This window comes from Tenrec ecaudatus, unplaced genomic scaffold, assembly GCF_050624435.1.
Source record: "Tenrec ecaudatus isolate mTenEca1 unplaced genomic scaffold, mTenEca1.hap1 Scaffold_85, whole genome shotgun sequence".
NCBI lineage: Eukaryota > Metazoa > Chordata > Mammalia > Afrosoricida > Tenrecidae > Tenrec > Tenrec ecaudatus.
Genome location: NW_027459694.1, coordinates 603,457 through 617,500, shown reverse-complemented (window position 1 = coordinate 617,500; position 14,044 = coordinate 603,457). Strand labels below are relative to the sequence as shown.

Sequence of the window (14,044 nt, the reverse complement as noted above, 5' to 3'; positions counted from 1 at the left end):
GCTTTTCTTTACCCTTCTGTAGTTTATAATTATTTGTCTGTTGCCTCCATTGTTAATGACGCTGAGAGTTCAGATTCTAGATAAAGCAGAAGAATGTCACTGCCACCCAAAATAGTTGTTCTTAGTGTTAGTTGGTGCCCAATCAATCTCTGCCCATCCACTCACTTGCTGCCATTGAGTCAATTCTGACTCATGGCAGCAGAGTATACTTGCCCTGGTAGGTTTCTGAGACTATACATCTGTACAGTAGAAAGCTTCAGCTTTCTCTCTCAGAGCAGCTGGTAGGATTGAACTGCTGACCTTATGGCTAGCAGGACAATATGTTACCAGGGATCCTTTTCAAGACTGTGCCCTTTCAGAAACAGATCACCAGGCCTGCTTTCCTAGGAACCGGTGGGTGGGTTTGAAGCATCAACCTTTTGGTTAATATGCAAGTGCTTAACAAATGGGCTTTATCCTGGTTTGGAAAACCTAAGTCACTGGTCTTTTGCCTAAAGAGTCACTTTCAATGGCCCTGGCTTGTTTCATGGGAAGGGCAAGTTCAGGGGCTCCCGGACAGATGGTGGGGTAGGATCCTTATTTAGTAGGGCCATATTGGGTGGGGTGGCAGGGAAGTGTGTGTGTGCTGTATGTGTGTGTAATCTGCATCTTTAACAAATGCCCCCCCCACTCAAATGAGAAACACTGGCCCCAATTGTCCTCTGCCTCTCTTGTTGCTGCCTTTTTTGGGATTTTTCTGGCTTTTAGCAGCCCTGGAGGCCCCTCCTATCTAGGCAGGAAAAGGAGCCAATAAATAAGTTCACACTAAGGTGCTAGAGAGTGATAACAGCTAATCCCTTCCAAGGGCAATTGCTCTCAGAAAGAAAGAAAAAAAAGAGAGAGCGAGAGCTCAGGGGGTTGGGGGGAGCAATTTAACTCCAATGAATAGTGTCTCCTGGAAGAGTCCTACACTTTGTCGCTGCAATGGGAGTCATATATGAACATGTGTGTGTGTGAAACCCCTCGCATCAGTCTCTTCTTCTGCTTTTGTGTAAATTGGACTTTAAACACATTCTCTAGGAAGTGTTTGAATGCCTCTGTTTATGGAAGCTTCTTGACAGAAGGGGGATTTTTGTCTCTTTTGTTCAGTGAGAGAGCCCCAAGGTCTGGCATTTAATAAGTAAGTAGCAAGCTGGTTGAATGAATGAGTGAATGAGTGAGTGAGGTAAAGAAGCCTTCAGCAGCCTTCCAGGTCGAGACTGGCCCCCTCTGAAGCCTGGCTCTTGTCTACAGTGAGGTACACCTCTCCTCCTTCCCATTTCATGCTTCCCCGTGGTCTGCCTGGGATTGAGCTGAAAAATGATTTTTCATGCATGTCATCCTCATTATATCATTATCCCTCACAGCAAAGCTCTCTGACCACCCTGAAGACCTGTATTTAATGTGAGGAAAGGTGATTTAATGGAGTGGAGAGCGCAGCATAAAACAAAACCCTTTCAGAATAGCAGAGCAGGCTGTCCCTCCAAGGGGAAAGGGACAAAAAGGGAAAAGAAAAGAAAAATGGCGAGGGAGGGGGGGCAACTCTCACTCTCCTAATAGGTTGAAATAAGAAGTCATTTTGGTCAACTTCATCAGAAGACAAACCTGAAAGGGGCCCCTTGCCCTCCCCGCCAGCGCATAACTGACTTACCATGCATTTTACCGTGGAGCTGATTATGCGCTGAGTTGTGGCAGACGGGGAGAGTTTATTGACATATGGTCTCCCTTCACACCTTTTGTTAAAGCCAGACATCAGGGACTGAGCTGCAGGATATTAAAGGATTTGGAAGCGTTATCAAGGAATGGTACATATTTATCAAAACCAGGGTGATATTACAAAGCTGGGTTGCTGCTACACCTGGGTGTGTTATGTGATTAAAAATAATGACAATGCATCCTCTTGATGGATTTTGCAACTGGGCGAATACTGAGCAGGTCTGCTGGACCACCCTTGGTCGAGAATTCACACCTAACAACCCCTTTGGTCTCAGAAGAAAATTGTGGCTGCTAGCTCACACTTGGAATCCAGGTAGGGCAATGTTTAAGCACTTCACTGTTAACCGAAAGAGCAACAGTTGGAATTCACCAGCTATCCCGAGTGAGAAAGATGTGACCATGTGCTGCCACAAAGATTACAGCCTTGGAAACCTTCCGGGAGGTTCTTTCCTGGCCTACAGGTTTGCTCGAGTCAGAATTGACTTGACTTCCATGGCATTGAGCTGTTTTGAGTTTTGGATGGCTGAATTGGAGACTTCAGGATTGCAGGAAGATTTGAGAACAGCCTGAAATATGCAGGCGACCAGCCTTGCTTGCTGCAAGGGAAGAGGAGTTGAAGCACTTACTGATGAAGTTCAAAGATGATAGTCTTCAGTATGGATTACAACTCGAGGTTAAAAGAACAAGAATCCTCACCACTGAACCAATAAGCAACATGATAAACAGAGAAAAGATTTAAATGATGAAGCATTTCATCTTACTTGGACCCATCCACAACCAACGCTCATAGAAATATCTGTAAAGAAAGCCCACTGGGAGGACAGGGTTCCCCTAGGTAGGGGTCTGTGAACCAGCAGTGAAAGGAGTGAGAGGGCGAAGTGAGAATCATACAAGCAGAGAGAGAAGTGAAGAGAACAAAGAAAGAAAGAGGAAAAAGAGAATATAGAGAGAAGGGGGGAAAACCCCAATTGTGTTCACTAATATTGGCAGTGATGGTAAAGAGGGAGGAGAGAGAAGGAGGAGACCGAGAATAAATAGATAGCTGATCCCTAATTGCTTGAATGTGTGTCCAGAGGGGCTTAGACCCTGCGCCACAATGGCAGGTTGGTGTTACTTTCAATGCCGGGACCCAGTGGTGCTGAGCAGAATTGCTCTAGTTGACAAGATCACCTTAGAGCCCCAACTGAGTTTTCCTCAGCAGCGTGTTGTAGATGTTTGTCCCAGGTGCCCTGTGTGATGTACAGCACTCCCACGGTGGGCAGGCTGGAGTTCCTCCTGCTATTTGGGTTGATTTGCCCTAAGTGGAGGATAGTGACCTGGAAGCCAGTAGGGATATATGATAGGAGAGAGTGGGAGAGAAGAGGAGAAAGAGGGAAAAGGAAGAAAGGAAAAACCCAACACAAACCTGAGCTCTTTGAGACTGACTGCAGTGGCAAATATGGGATAGTGAATAGAGAGAGAAGAAATAGAGTAGTAGGTAAGGAGGTAACTGGGACTTGATCACCTGTCCTTGAGGCTGGAGGAGTTCCAACTCTTCCTCAAGGTAGCGGGGTGGTGTACTTGTTTGATGTAGGGTTCCACAGATGCTGTGTGGGTTTACTTCAAAGACAAGATCGCACCCGTGGCCAGGCGTCAGTTGAGTGCTGGAGTTCACTGGTGTACCTGCCTTGTGCTGTGTGTAGCTGAGGGGCTGGAGTGTTCCACCGCCCTGTCAAGGGCCCCAGGACAGGCAGGGCCTCCCCAGCTATGTGTAGAATCACTAAGAGGGAAGTTGGGCTTATTGTCCTATCTAGTCTACTGGTGCCTACTAGATCAATGGATTTTATTTTTTCTGTTATTTTATTTTATTACCCTGGCCAGCTAGAATAAAATCAAATTGAATTGTCTCCCAAAGTCTCTGGGCTGTACTTATGTGCTGTTTGAAGCTGACACTTGCTACAGCATGTCTTTGATATGCAAAAAGCCACCCAGCTCTTAGCTGAGTTCTGGCATTCCTTAGCTAGGTTTCTTCTTATGCTGATTTATGTTAAGCCCCCCAATCCCCCACTGCCCATGTGCTCCTTGGAGCTGAGCAACCAGACTTGGGTTTGAGTTTTAAACCAAAAATATATATTTGACTCTTTTGTTATTATTATGCTTGTGATGTACTCCGATTTGGGGGCTGTCAGGCTGACCCCCAGACGGGGAGATCCAGCTTATCAGGGGGGATGTTTCCTTCTCTGCCAATTGGAACTAAATTTGCTCCCTGGACTCCGACTATCTGCCTATTTTCTTCCACACCACAATCTATCTACCTGGGGTAAATACCTGTTTTTTCTTCTACTTTAAATTCTGGCTACCTGCCATTGCCGCTCCTGCATGGGGTTCTCGTGTTTGGGATTCTGTCCCCTTTAGGACTCAGCCCTGGAGAAATCACTGCTCCCAGCAAGGGCGCAGCTGGTACCCGTGGGCTCGCCAAAGCTAGAGCACTTTAAAGCATCCTTGGTTTGCTTTGTGAGTGGAAATCACATGCAAAAAAGGGGGTTTAGGAGAGACCCTAGTGCCCTGGTTTTAGTTTCAGGATTCCACCTGCCCATTTCCTTCACCTTACCTCCCAATTTTCTGGTCTGGCAGCAGGAGCTCTAGCTGAATGAGTCCTGTCGGGTCAACATTATTTTACTTCTCTCTTGGAGTTAATTACTTTCATTAAGTGCCCAGATGTCCTGAATTTTTAAGAACAACCCTGATCCCCTGCCTTTTTCTCTTTCCATTAAAGACCATTATTAAATACATAATGTCAATATATTTTTATCATTACCCTTGGTAAATCTTTTCCTGTCAAACCAAGCCAGTAGACAGTGCGTTTCCAAAATGGCAGCAGTGATGGATGTGGATACCTGAGCAGCACCACCGGTGGTGCGAGCAAGAACCGCTTCGAAGTAAAAAAGTGGAATGCAGTAGCCCTCTGGGTCTGGGATATTGTGATTGATAACTGTGCCATCTGTAGGAACCACATGATGGATCTCTTTAGAGAATGACAAGATAACCAGGCATTTGCCACGTCAGAAGAGTGTACTGTTATCTGGGAGTCTAAGCATGCTTTTTATTTCCACTGCCTCTCTCTCTGACTCAAAACATGGCAGGTGTGTCCATTGAACAACAGAGTGGGAATTCCAAAAGTATGATGTGTTAGTCTGGGTAGACTAGAGAAACACATCCAAGGAGACTCATATGTGTGTAAGAGAGAACTTTATATCAAAGAGCAATTGTACATTAAGAAAACATCCCAGCCCAGTCCAGATCAAGTTCATAAGTCCAATGTTACCCCATACGTCAATACTAGCCCATAAATTCCTCTTTAGATTCACACAGCCATGCAATGATGCTGAATAATGGGAGATCACAGGCCAGTGGCGGTAAGTCTTGTGGATCCAATAGTGGTGGAAGCATTAAGCGCTGGCATGGGCTCCACGTGCCTCCTCCAGCTCTGGGGCTCTGTCTCCTTCAGTGTAGCTCCATGTGGCTTGTCAGCAGTAAGATGAAGCAGAAAGAATGTGTCTGGCCTCCAGTGCACTATTTATTTCCTTCGGGCCTCTGAATGAGGTCATCAGGCTGTGACCTGGTTGACAGTATAGACTCCATCTCTTCGCAAGTTGACAGGAAGTTATGTAACTGCCACATATGGGCATTAGAAAAAATGAATTCTTCTATCAAGCTTAAATGTTTTATTATTCATTAAAAGACTTGCTAGAACCACGTCTTTGTTCCTTTGGCTTTTCAGTTTGTTGTGCTCATGCAACTGTATTATGTTCTGTGTCAAATAAAAGTCCAGTTGTGTTCTGAACAACAACAACAAAAAGAAAGCAAACCAGTGTCTCAATGTCAAAGCACCATTACCTGAACTCTTGGTATTCTCGTGTGTGTAGCAAAAGGAAAGCCACTGCTCAGACTCAAAAAAAAAAAAAAGTACTTGGTGCAATAGCTTATGGTCCTTCCAAACCTGAGAGTTTGAGTCTCATAATATCACATACTGGGAAGCTGACACATTTATTTGTATTTTGATCACTCATTTGCTACTCTTGTTTCTTCCTGGCCTGTGTGGATATTATTTTTGTATTTCTTCTTCTTGGAGGTGGTAAGTTCCTAGGATGTTCATTTTCTTTTTAGTTGGCATTTAATACATATATCATTCCAAATTTCAATCACATTAAGTAGAATTGTACAATTGTTACCACAATCAGTTTCCAAGCATTCTTTTTCTATGGACTCCTTGACATCATCTCTTTTTTACCCCATATCTACCACTGTACTCCCTCCCCCCAAACTCCTTATCCTACATGCTCTCCCTCTAGGTTCATTGATCCTAGGTTTCAAGTACTGAAAAACAGAAACGCATATAACACAGCTTCAAGAAGGTGACCTCCATTGAATAACTCCTCTGAGATATACTCTAATATGAGCAAACAAAAACTGAAGAAAACAATATAAACTGAAAATTTTGGGAATCAGATCAGGTCCAGCCTGCATCAAAAGGGGTGGGTGTTGGGGGCGGGGCGGAGAACCTACTAACGAAGTTTTAACTGTTGAGGTCAGATTTATGCCTTTGGTTTTCTATCTCCTCTCTTCAAGCACCTTGTTTAGTGACCACTCTCCTCTCTTCCCTCAATTTTAGATAGGGGAGGTCTCTGGAGGCTTACTTCCTACGGAGTTCCACCAGTGGATCTTGGATTTCCACTATCTCCCATTGCCTGCTACACACAGGATTCTCGCAATTTAGGCTCTGATGCTTATCCCACCGTCAAGTTCGGATTATATGGATTCCATCCTAGGATGTTCTTCTGAGAACATTAGAAAGGCTTGTGAAAAAAGCATGTTTTTCTGGACAGCTTACTATTCTAAGGAAAATGCTGGCTGGCAGCAACTATAAAGGAAGGAATGATGTTGTGGAGCCAGCACTGAAGGAGCAAATGGAAATTCTCACAGGCAGGCGGTGCAGCAGTGGGCTGGGCTCTCGGAGCAGGATGTTGGCAGATGGTCTGTTCCGGTGGTGGGTTTGATGAGTCCAGGGAGAAATGTATTTTCTGTCACCAGCTTTCTTTTTCCCTCCCTGACAATGCCCTTCTTCTTACACACCCTGAAGGGGTCCTTGAATTAAAGAAGTCCTGTTTGTTTCATGACAGTCTTTTTGCTCTAGCTTATTTTAATATTGCCGGTAGACTTTTCTTTCTTCCCTTTTTAATGTGCACTGTTTTATTCTTGGGGTGTTTTTTTTTAGTATGTGTCCCAGTTATGAAGCCCAGAAGGGGCAGATGTATAGAGACAACAAATGATGTAATCGTTAAAGGGGATACAGGTGTGTCGAGGGGAATTGGGAAGCAAATCATGAATATGGGAGTGGGGAGATTGCACCAGAACTGATTGTGCTGATGTGTATACAACTCTTCTTTTAAACTATGACTGAACTATGAAAGTGTGTGCTAAGTGAATTATATCTCAATAAAACTATTGTGGGGGGGAGCCAGTTGCTGTCTATTGGATTGGGAGTCACGGTGGCCCACGGGTGTCAGACTGGACTGCGGTCCACAGGATCTCCGGTGGCAGGGGTTTCTGTTTGCATAGTCACTAAACTTTTCTTCTGAAACTCCTCTGGGTGGACTCAAATCTCCAGCCTTTTGGTAAATAGCCACGCACATAAATGATTTGTACCACCAAGGGATCCCTGTCTGGATACTAGAAAAAATCGATGCTTCCCCACTCACACAAACCCACTTTAGAGCCCTTCGTAGGGAGTCAGACGTGTTCTATCACGCACCCTTTGGGCAGCGCTTTACTCGTGGTCTCTCTCTCGGAAGGTATGGTTCTCCTGTCTACTTCTCCTTGAAGGGAGCTACTGACTTGGAAACTTTTCTCTCTTGCTTGGTATTTCCTATAAGCTGTAGTCACATTTCCTTAGAATTTCCCAAGCCATTCCTTATTGATACCTGTCATCCAATCATGCTTATTAACAATATCTTTTTACTTCAAAAGTCTCTTGTGGTATGATAGGTTATATCACCACCACACACACTGTCGGAAGCCCTGGATGTCACACGCACTCACTGCCATCGAGTGGATTTCAACTCATAGCGGCCCCATAAGACAGAGGAGAACGGCCCCTGTGGGTTTCCGAGAATGGAGTCGAAAGCCCCATCTTTGTCCTGTGTAGTTGTGCAAGTGTTTCTTACTGCTGTTTGCAGTCCAATTCATAACTCACCACACCAGCATAGTGCCATGCCTAATACGTTCACACATGAGAACTCGAACGTAACACCTTACTCCTATCTGCTGTGGTATCACTATTCTACCAGCAGTCAGATTTAACCAGATTCCTGCTCTGCATAACCCCAAGGTCAATGTCCGCAGAAAACAAGTGAGGTGGCGCATGACCCTATGAAGCAAGACTTCTGTGTAGGGAGACAAAAGACACATGTGCACCGTAATATGCATCTGGTTTTGTTGCCCCGTCCCTACCTCATGAAAGTCTCTTTGCCTTCTCTTCAACTGGCTCTGCTCTGAAGCCATGGCCTGTTCGATCAGGCTTCCATGCCACCCCAGTCCCCATTTCTTTTTCCTAGCTTCCACTTTCAATTTTCATGAGAATTCAGCATCAATTTCTTCTCTGGCTGAGAGGTCCCAGCTACTCTTTGTAGATATAGAGAAGAAAGGATTTCAAAAGGAAGCAGAGAGCTGTTAAAAGCCTCTTTCTGTCCCAGACTCACCAGACATGCTCTGAATTTCAGAGGTACCTGCCTGCCTGTATCCTGGCCCCACATCCACAGATCCCACGCACCACTCTCTCTTCCTCTGTTGGTGGCTAAGATGTACTCCGAGGACATTTAGGTTTGGAAGATGATCTTCAGCTTCCAGAGCCCTAGATTGTTAGACTACTGGAGAACCTACTGTTTGCATAAAAAGTTAGGGCTTCAGGTTTAGAGGGTTTGGGGGTGTTTTTTTTCCCCTCAGCCTTTTATTGCATAAACAAAAGCAAAAATAGACTCTGAAAACGTCAAGCAGTGCATAAAGTTGAGCCACTATTACTAGCCTTCAGACCCAATTCACACCTAACAGAGAAGCAGCTTCTTGTGTTCTTTTTAATGCTTTCTGATGGGTAAAAATGTTCATCCATGATAACGTAGACACATTCAAATCTCAGAGAGCTCATTTAAAGGGCTCCTCACCAAATTTCCCTCTTCCTTTCTCTCTCTCTCACAAGCTGTCCTACCGAAGCATGTGAGTGGTCCTAAGTGGTATGGTCGTCGGACCCTGCCTGAGTTGTGCTCACTGGAGACTGAAGTCAGGCATGCAGCAGATAAGCAAGGACAGAGCAGCCTGAGCAGCCAGCTCCACCGAGCAACATCTCTGCAAAGTGTGGAGGTGGGTCAGAATTTCCTTCTCCAACTTGAGTGCCTAATATCAGGTAAATATCTTAGTTCACATGGTTGTGAGAGAATGTAAGTAGAGAGAGTCTCATTCCCTGGAATTTTAAGTAGACAGGTGCTAGGGTTACCATTGGGGAATAAGATCTCATTTTAAATAAGATCTGGGTCTAGTTGTCTCCATGTGACCCTGGACAAAGAGTGCTCTCCTTCAGACATTGCACCAGCAGAAATGTTTTCATTTGTTTCTCACTCCTTTCTGACGCTAGTACTGTAGTGCTTCGAAACTGTAAGACAGGAAATACTTACTACTCCCCTGCCGCTTTGGGGGCTAGCTTCAGCTCCCTTCTCCCAGTTCATTAAGTTACTCACTTCAAGTACCTGGAGTGAATCCCAGACACCTGCTAAGGGCCAGGTCCTCACTGTACTCCATGTCAAGAAGCATATTCATGATGATGCATCACATGTCCTAAGTAAATCACATACTTGTTAGATCTGTATTCAAGGATTCCAGAATGTTACTGGTTCCTCCTTTATGTGCTGTCAGATTGAAAGACGAGACCATATCAAGAACCTATCTTTAGTAAGGTAACTTGGAGTCCTGAATTGATTTTAATCTTAAACATTTGTAAGGCAGGGGGAAACAAATAAGCACACGTTTAAATCCTAAATTTTCTTTCATGGATGCATGTGCTATGTTGGGCTACACCATAAACCCAGGACATTTGCTTTCTGTTCTCTTTACATTTGGATCTGAAGTATGGTGTGGGTTGAATTATCATTTCCTGGGCTAATGAGACTCTGTCTTCATCGGGGCTCTTCTGATTTTTGAGGCCTTTTTGGTACTCAAAACTGGGTATGGAAAGGGTATTTTTAGTTTTTCAGTGAGTGGAAGGCATTAGGGAAGTGGGACTGAATTTACTGGTGTTGCTCTGACTTGTCATTTAAATTCAAGGGTGTGAGAGCATTGGAGGGTCGGCCCTAGACCTCTGGTAGACAAGACACCTAAGCACTGTAGACCTCAGTTACCCCAGAGAGACAGTGGACAGGGTGTGAGCTGAAGGCGCTACCTTGTCCATTTGTCGCATGCTGGACTCCATCGGTAGCACGATGCTTCTTTCTTTCATCGCTTCCGTAGACTCTTCCTGTTGTCTGCTCTCAGCTTTCAGTCCTCAAGATTGCTCCTGCTTAGAATGCTGAGTCTTGGTCCAACCCAAACCCAAACCCACTACCATTTAACCTACTTGGGTTCTTAGCAACCCCATCGTCCTTAGTAGAACAGCTTCAAAGGGTCTCCAAGGCTGGTGCGTTCAAACCAACTGACTTCCAGTTAGTAGCCTTGTGCTCAAGCACTATGTCACCAGGACTCCACCGATTCCATATGTGGGTATTCACTTGGTCACTACATACACCATAAGATTTTGGCAGAATCAGATGCTTCTGGGTGTCCTCGTCTTTTCTCTTGGTGTAAGGTAACCAAGACAGTTGACTGCATGTGCCCACTTAAAGTGCTGATGACTTAGGGGGTAGGAACACCAAGTATGATTTCACAAAGTACGACATGCTCCCTATTGCCACTTCTGGCATTCTCATTTTCAATAAGGAATTTATGATCCACGTGCTGCTGGTGTACAGATAGCATGTCCACTTCAGTTACACAAAAGAGCTTTCCAGTGCTACATGTTTGTTTGGTGTTCTGCAACTGCTTTTGATATTCTCCAAGGGATTTATGTATCCTTTCCATTTTTCCACAGAGTTTCAAGTCAGATGAAGAACCTGATGGTGCCAAAGAGCCTCAGAATGAGTTATTTGAGGCACAAGGTAAAACCATGACCTCATGCTTGGTACTTTGAAAGATCCAGGACCTGGATTGTCAGAAGTGTTGCTGTGACAAGAATAGTTTCCTGGAGAGTGCAGTGTGGGTAATCTCCCTGGACAGCCTGTTCTCCGGATATACTTATATAGAGAGCGTTTCATCAAGAAAATAGCTCACACAGATGTAGAAGAAGGCAAATTCCAAGTTGAGCAAGTTCTAGGCCCATGATGCTGATGTTAGGGTGCAGGGTTATCATGACTGTCATAGCTTTGGGAGTTGATGGGCCCAAAAGGAGCTGAAAGACAAAGGTCTATGGCTACAGAGGAAAATGAATTCAAGGTTGGCAGATCAAGCCTGTGGCTAAAGAGATGAATAAGTCCAAGCTTGGTAAGTCAGGTGACAAGCTACTGATAACTCTCAAGGACAGCAAGCAATACAGGAGACCACTGACTCAAGTCTTAACCTGTGTACAACTGAATCTGGGCTAACCCCATTTACATATTTATTATTTTAAAATAGTTTTATTGGAAGATACAAGGAGTTACCAAAAATGGATTTTTTTTCAAAGTTATGTATTTAAATTTTTTTTACAAAACAACCATGTCACCGTCAAAGTACTCTCCATTACACTTCATACATTTGTCACACCTGTGATTCCATTCTTGGAAACATTTTTCAAACTCATCTGTTTGGAAGGCTGACAGTACCTCTCCAATTTTTTTCTTCATCTCTGCTTTTGTCTTCAAATCTCTGTTCTTTCATTTCCCTCTTCATTCAAAGAAACAAAAAGAAGTCACACAAAGTGAGGTCAGGTGAATAAGGTGTGTGGGGCAAAAGAGGCATGCTGGTTTTTACCAAAAACTGGCACACTGAGATGGCTGTGTTAGCAGGGGCATTGTCGTGGTGGCAGAACCAGTCCCCTGTCTGCCACAAATCAGACCATTTTCATCACACACTATTATGCAATCTTTTCGGATCCTCTAAATAGAAAGCTTGATTAACAGTCTTGCCTGGTGGAGCAAACTCCAAATGCATGATGAGTTGACGTTTTCGTTCATTCAGGAAGTTGACAAACATCCAGAATGAGGTTTGTCATCAATCAATATTTTACCTTTTTTGAAATGAGAAAAACACTTGAGTTTTTCCCATAGCACTGCCCTTGTAAGCTGTTTTCAACATCACAACAGTTTCTGCAGTGTTTTTCCTTGAGTAGGAAACAAAATTTCACCACTGCACACTGTTTTCTTAAATTGGCCATCTCAAAAAGCAAGGTTTCAAGCAAAACTGCTTTTATGAAAAAATTCACCGTGACCAGAGAAAACCTTCCCAGTGCCACGGGGTGCACTAACTCAGAGCAAGTTGCTCGATGCATACTTAGCAGGAAACATGGGTACTATGAAAGCTCCACTCTGCCCAGCGCAATTCTGGTCTGGGGTTGGTGGGGGGGGGTACTCCCTCATATTTCACCTATCATACAATTCAATTGTTCTATCCTATTAAGAACGTTTCTGCAGTTATCACCACAATGAATTTCAGCGCATTTTCTCATGAACTCGTTGTTAGTTCCTAATTTGCCACCAATCACTCCTACCATGCTCTACACAATTATCAAGCCGGTTACTACCTCTGTGAATCTACATAGCCTGGACTTTACATACAGAAAATCATTGAAAAGACAAACTGGAAAACAATGATTAGAACACAGAGAAAAACTTCATAGGAAAAAAAGCAAAATATTAAAAACTGAAACAACTTTAAAATGAGTCAAAAGGGAGATCAAATAGCAAGATATTAAAATGTAACCTAAGTACAATGGACTTAATCAACTTTGCAGTGTTCTGTCTCTAACAAGGCTCTTAATATCCCAGGACTTTGGTCCAAGAAGATTCCCCAGAGGCTTAATCCATCCAAGCGACCCTGCAATTGGATTTTTGGCTTTCACTGTCTTCCATAGCCTTCTGTAAACCACATGTCCAGAATTCAAGCTCTGATACTATTTTCTCCTGAGATTTGGATGTTATTTACAATCCTTGGATTATAAAGGCAGGTGTGTTTCCTCATGTGGGCTTAGTTGATGCTTCACTCACATAGCTACCTGTTTGAAGACGAGCTTTTAAAACCTCAGCCACTATTCTGTCTGATAGTCGGGCACCAACTGGTTTTTTTATCACATGCTGTTACAGCCCTCATATTAGCAGTGACCTCTTCATGAGGGCAAGCATTGAGCGGGGCCAGGCTAGGATGCATTGGGCTACAATTAAGTGCGAACCCCAAATCCATTCATATATCTATAGTTTATATGTCTCTGGTTAACTTCAGAGATTATTATGATTTTATGATAGAGAACTTTATAAATCATCCCCCTAGGGCATAAGGTAATGTCTTTTATTTAGCCAATTATATAGCATTTTAAAATGCTGAAGAAAAATTATTTAAGTATAGATAGGCTTCAGACTGTAAAATATGAATTAATGACATGTACATAACAAGACACTATTTATAAACAAGCAGTGGGATCAGTGATAAGACAAAATTTGCAGTAATTCACAGAAGCAGAATCATCCCTATCAGATGAATACATTTCATAAGAAAAAAGAAGGGCATTAAGTAGTAAATATATGGTAATCCCGGGCCACATTGAATGGGCATCATTAATAGAGCACCCTGAGAGCAAGAGAGCTGAACCACAGTCCAAAGACCACCAATTCCATAACCTTGGGATAGCAGTCATCTGCTTCTTCTCACACTAAGTCATATAAATATTAAGTCCAAGAAAGTCTGTCTGTTCCTTAAAACGGCTACAGGTGAGTGTGAACAGTTCGAGCAGTAGGACAGATGTGTGCCTTGAAAACACAGTTCAAGGTCCCAGTAGTCTACAGCGCATAGCCTGGTTCACCAAGGTCTGGATGGAAACTAGTTGAATAGAAACCAAGTAGGAACATAATACCGGGCATTTTCTCCCATTGGATTCTTTACGAGTATTGTTCATTGTTTTTCTCCAGCCAGTTTAACCATTGATAGAAATGTAGTCGCCTTCTTCAAGACATACATTCCCCTGACCCCACCTCCCATCTTTTTTCTGTAACTGCCCTCAGGATTC

General features: G+C 43.7%; 1 pseudogene; it reads left to right on the top strand.

Moving 5' to 3' along the window:
- The first annotated feature begins 8,965 nt into the window (after positions 1-8,965).
- LOC142436912 (ninein-like protein) overlaps positions 8,966-14,044 on the top strand; it is an 88,885-nt pseudogene continuing 83,806 nt past the window's right edge.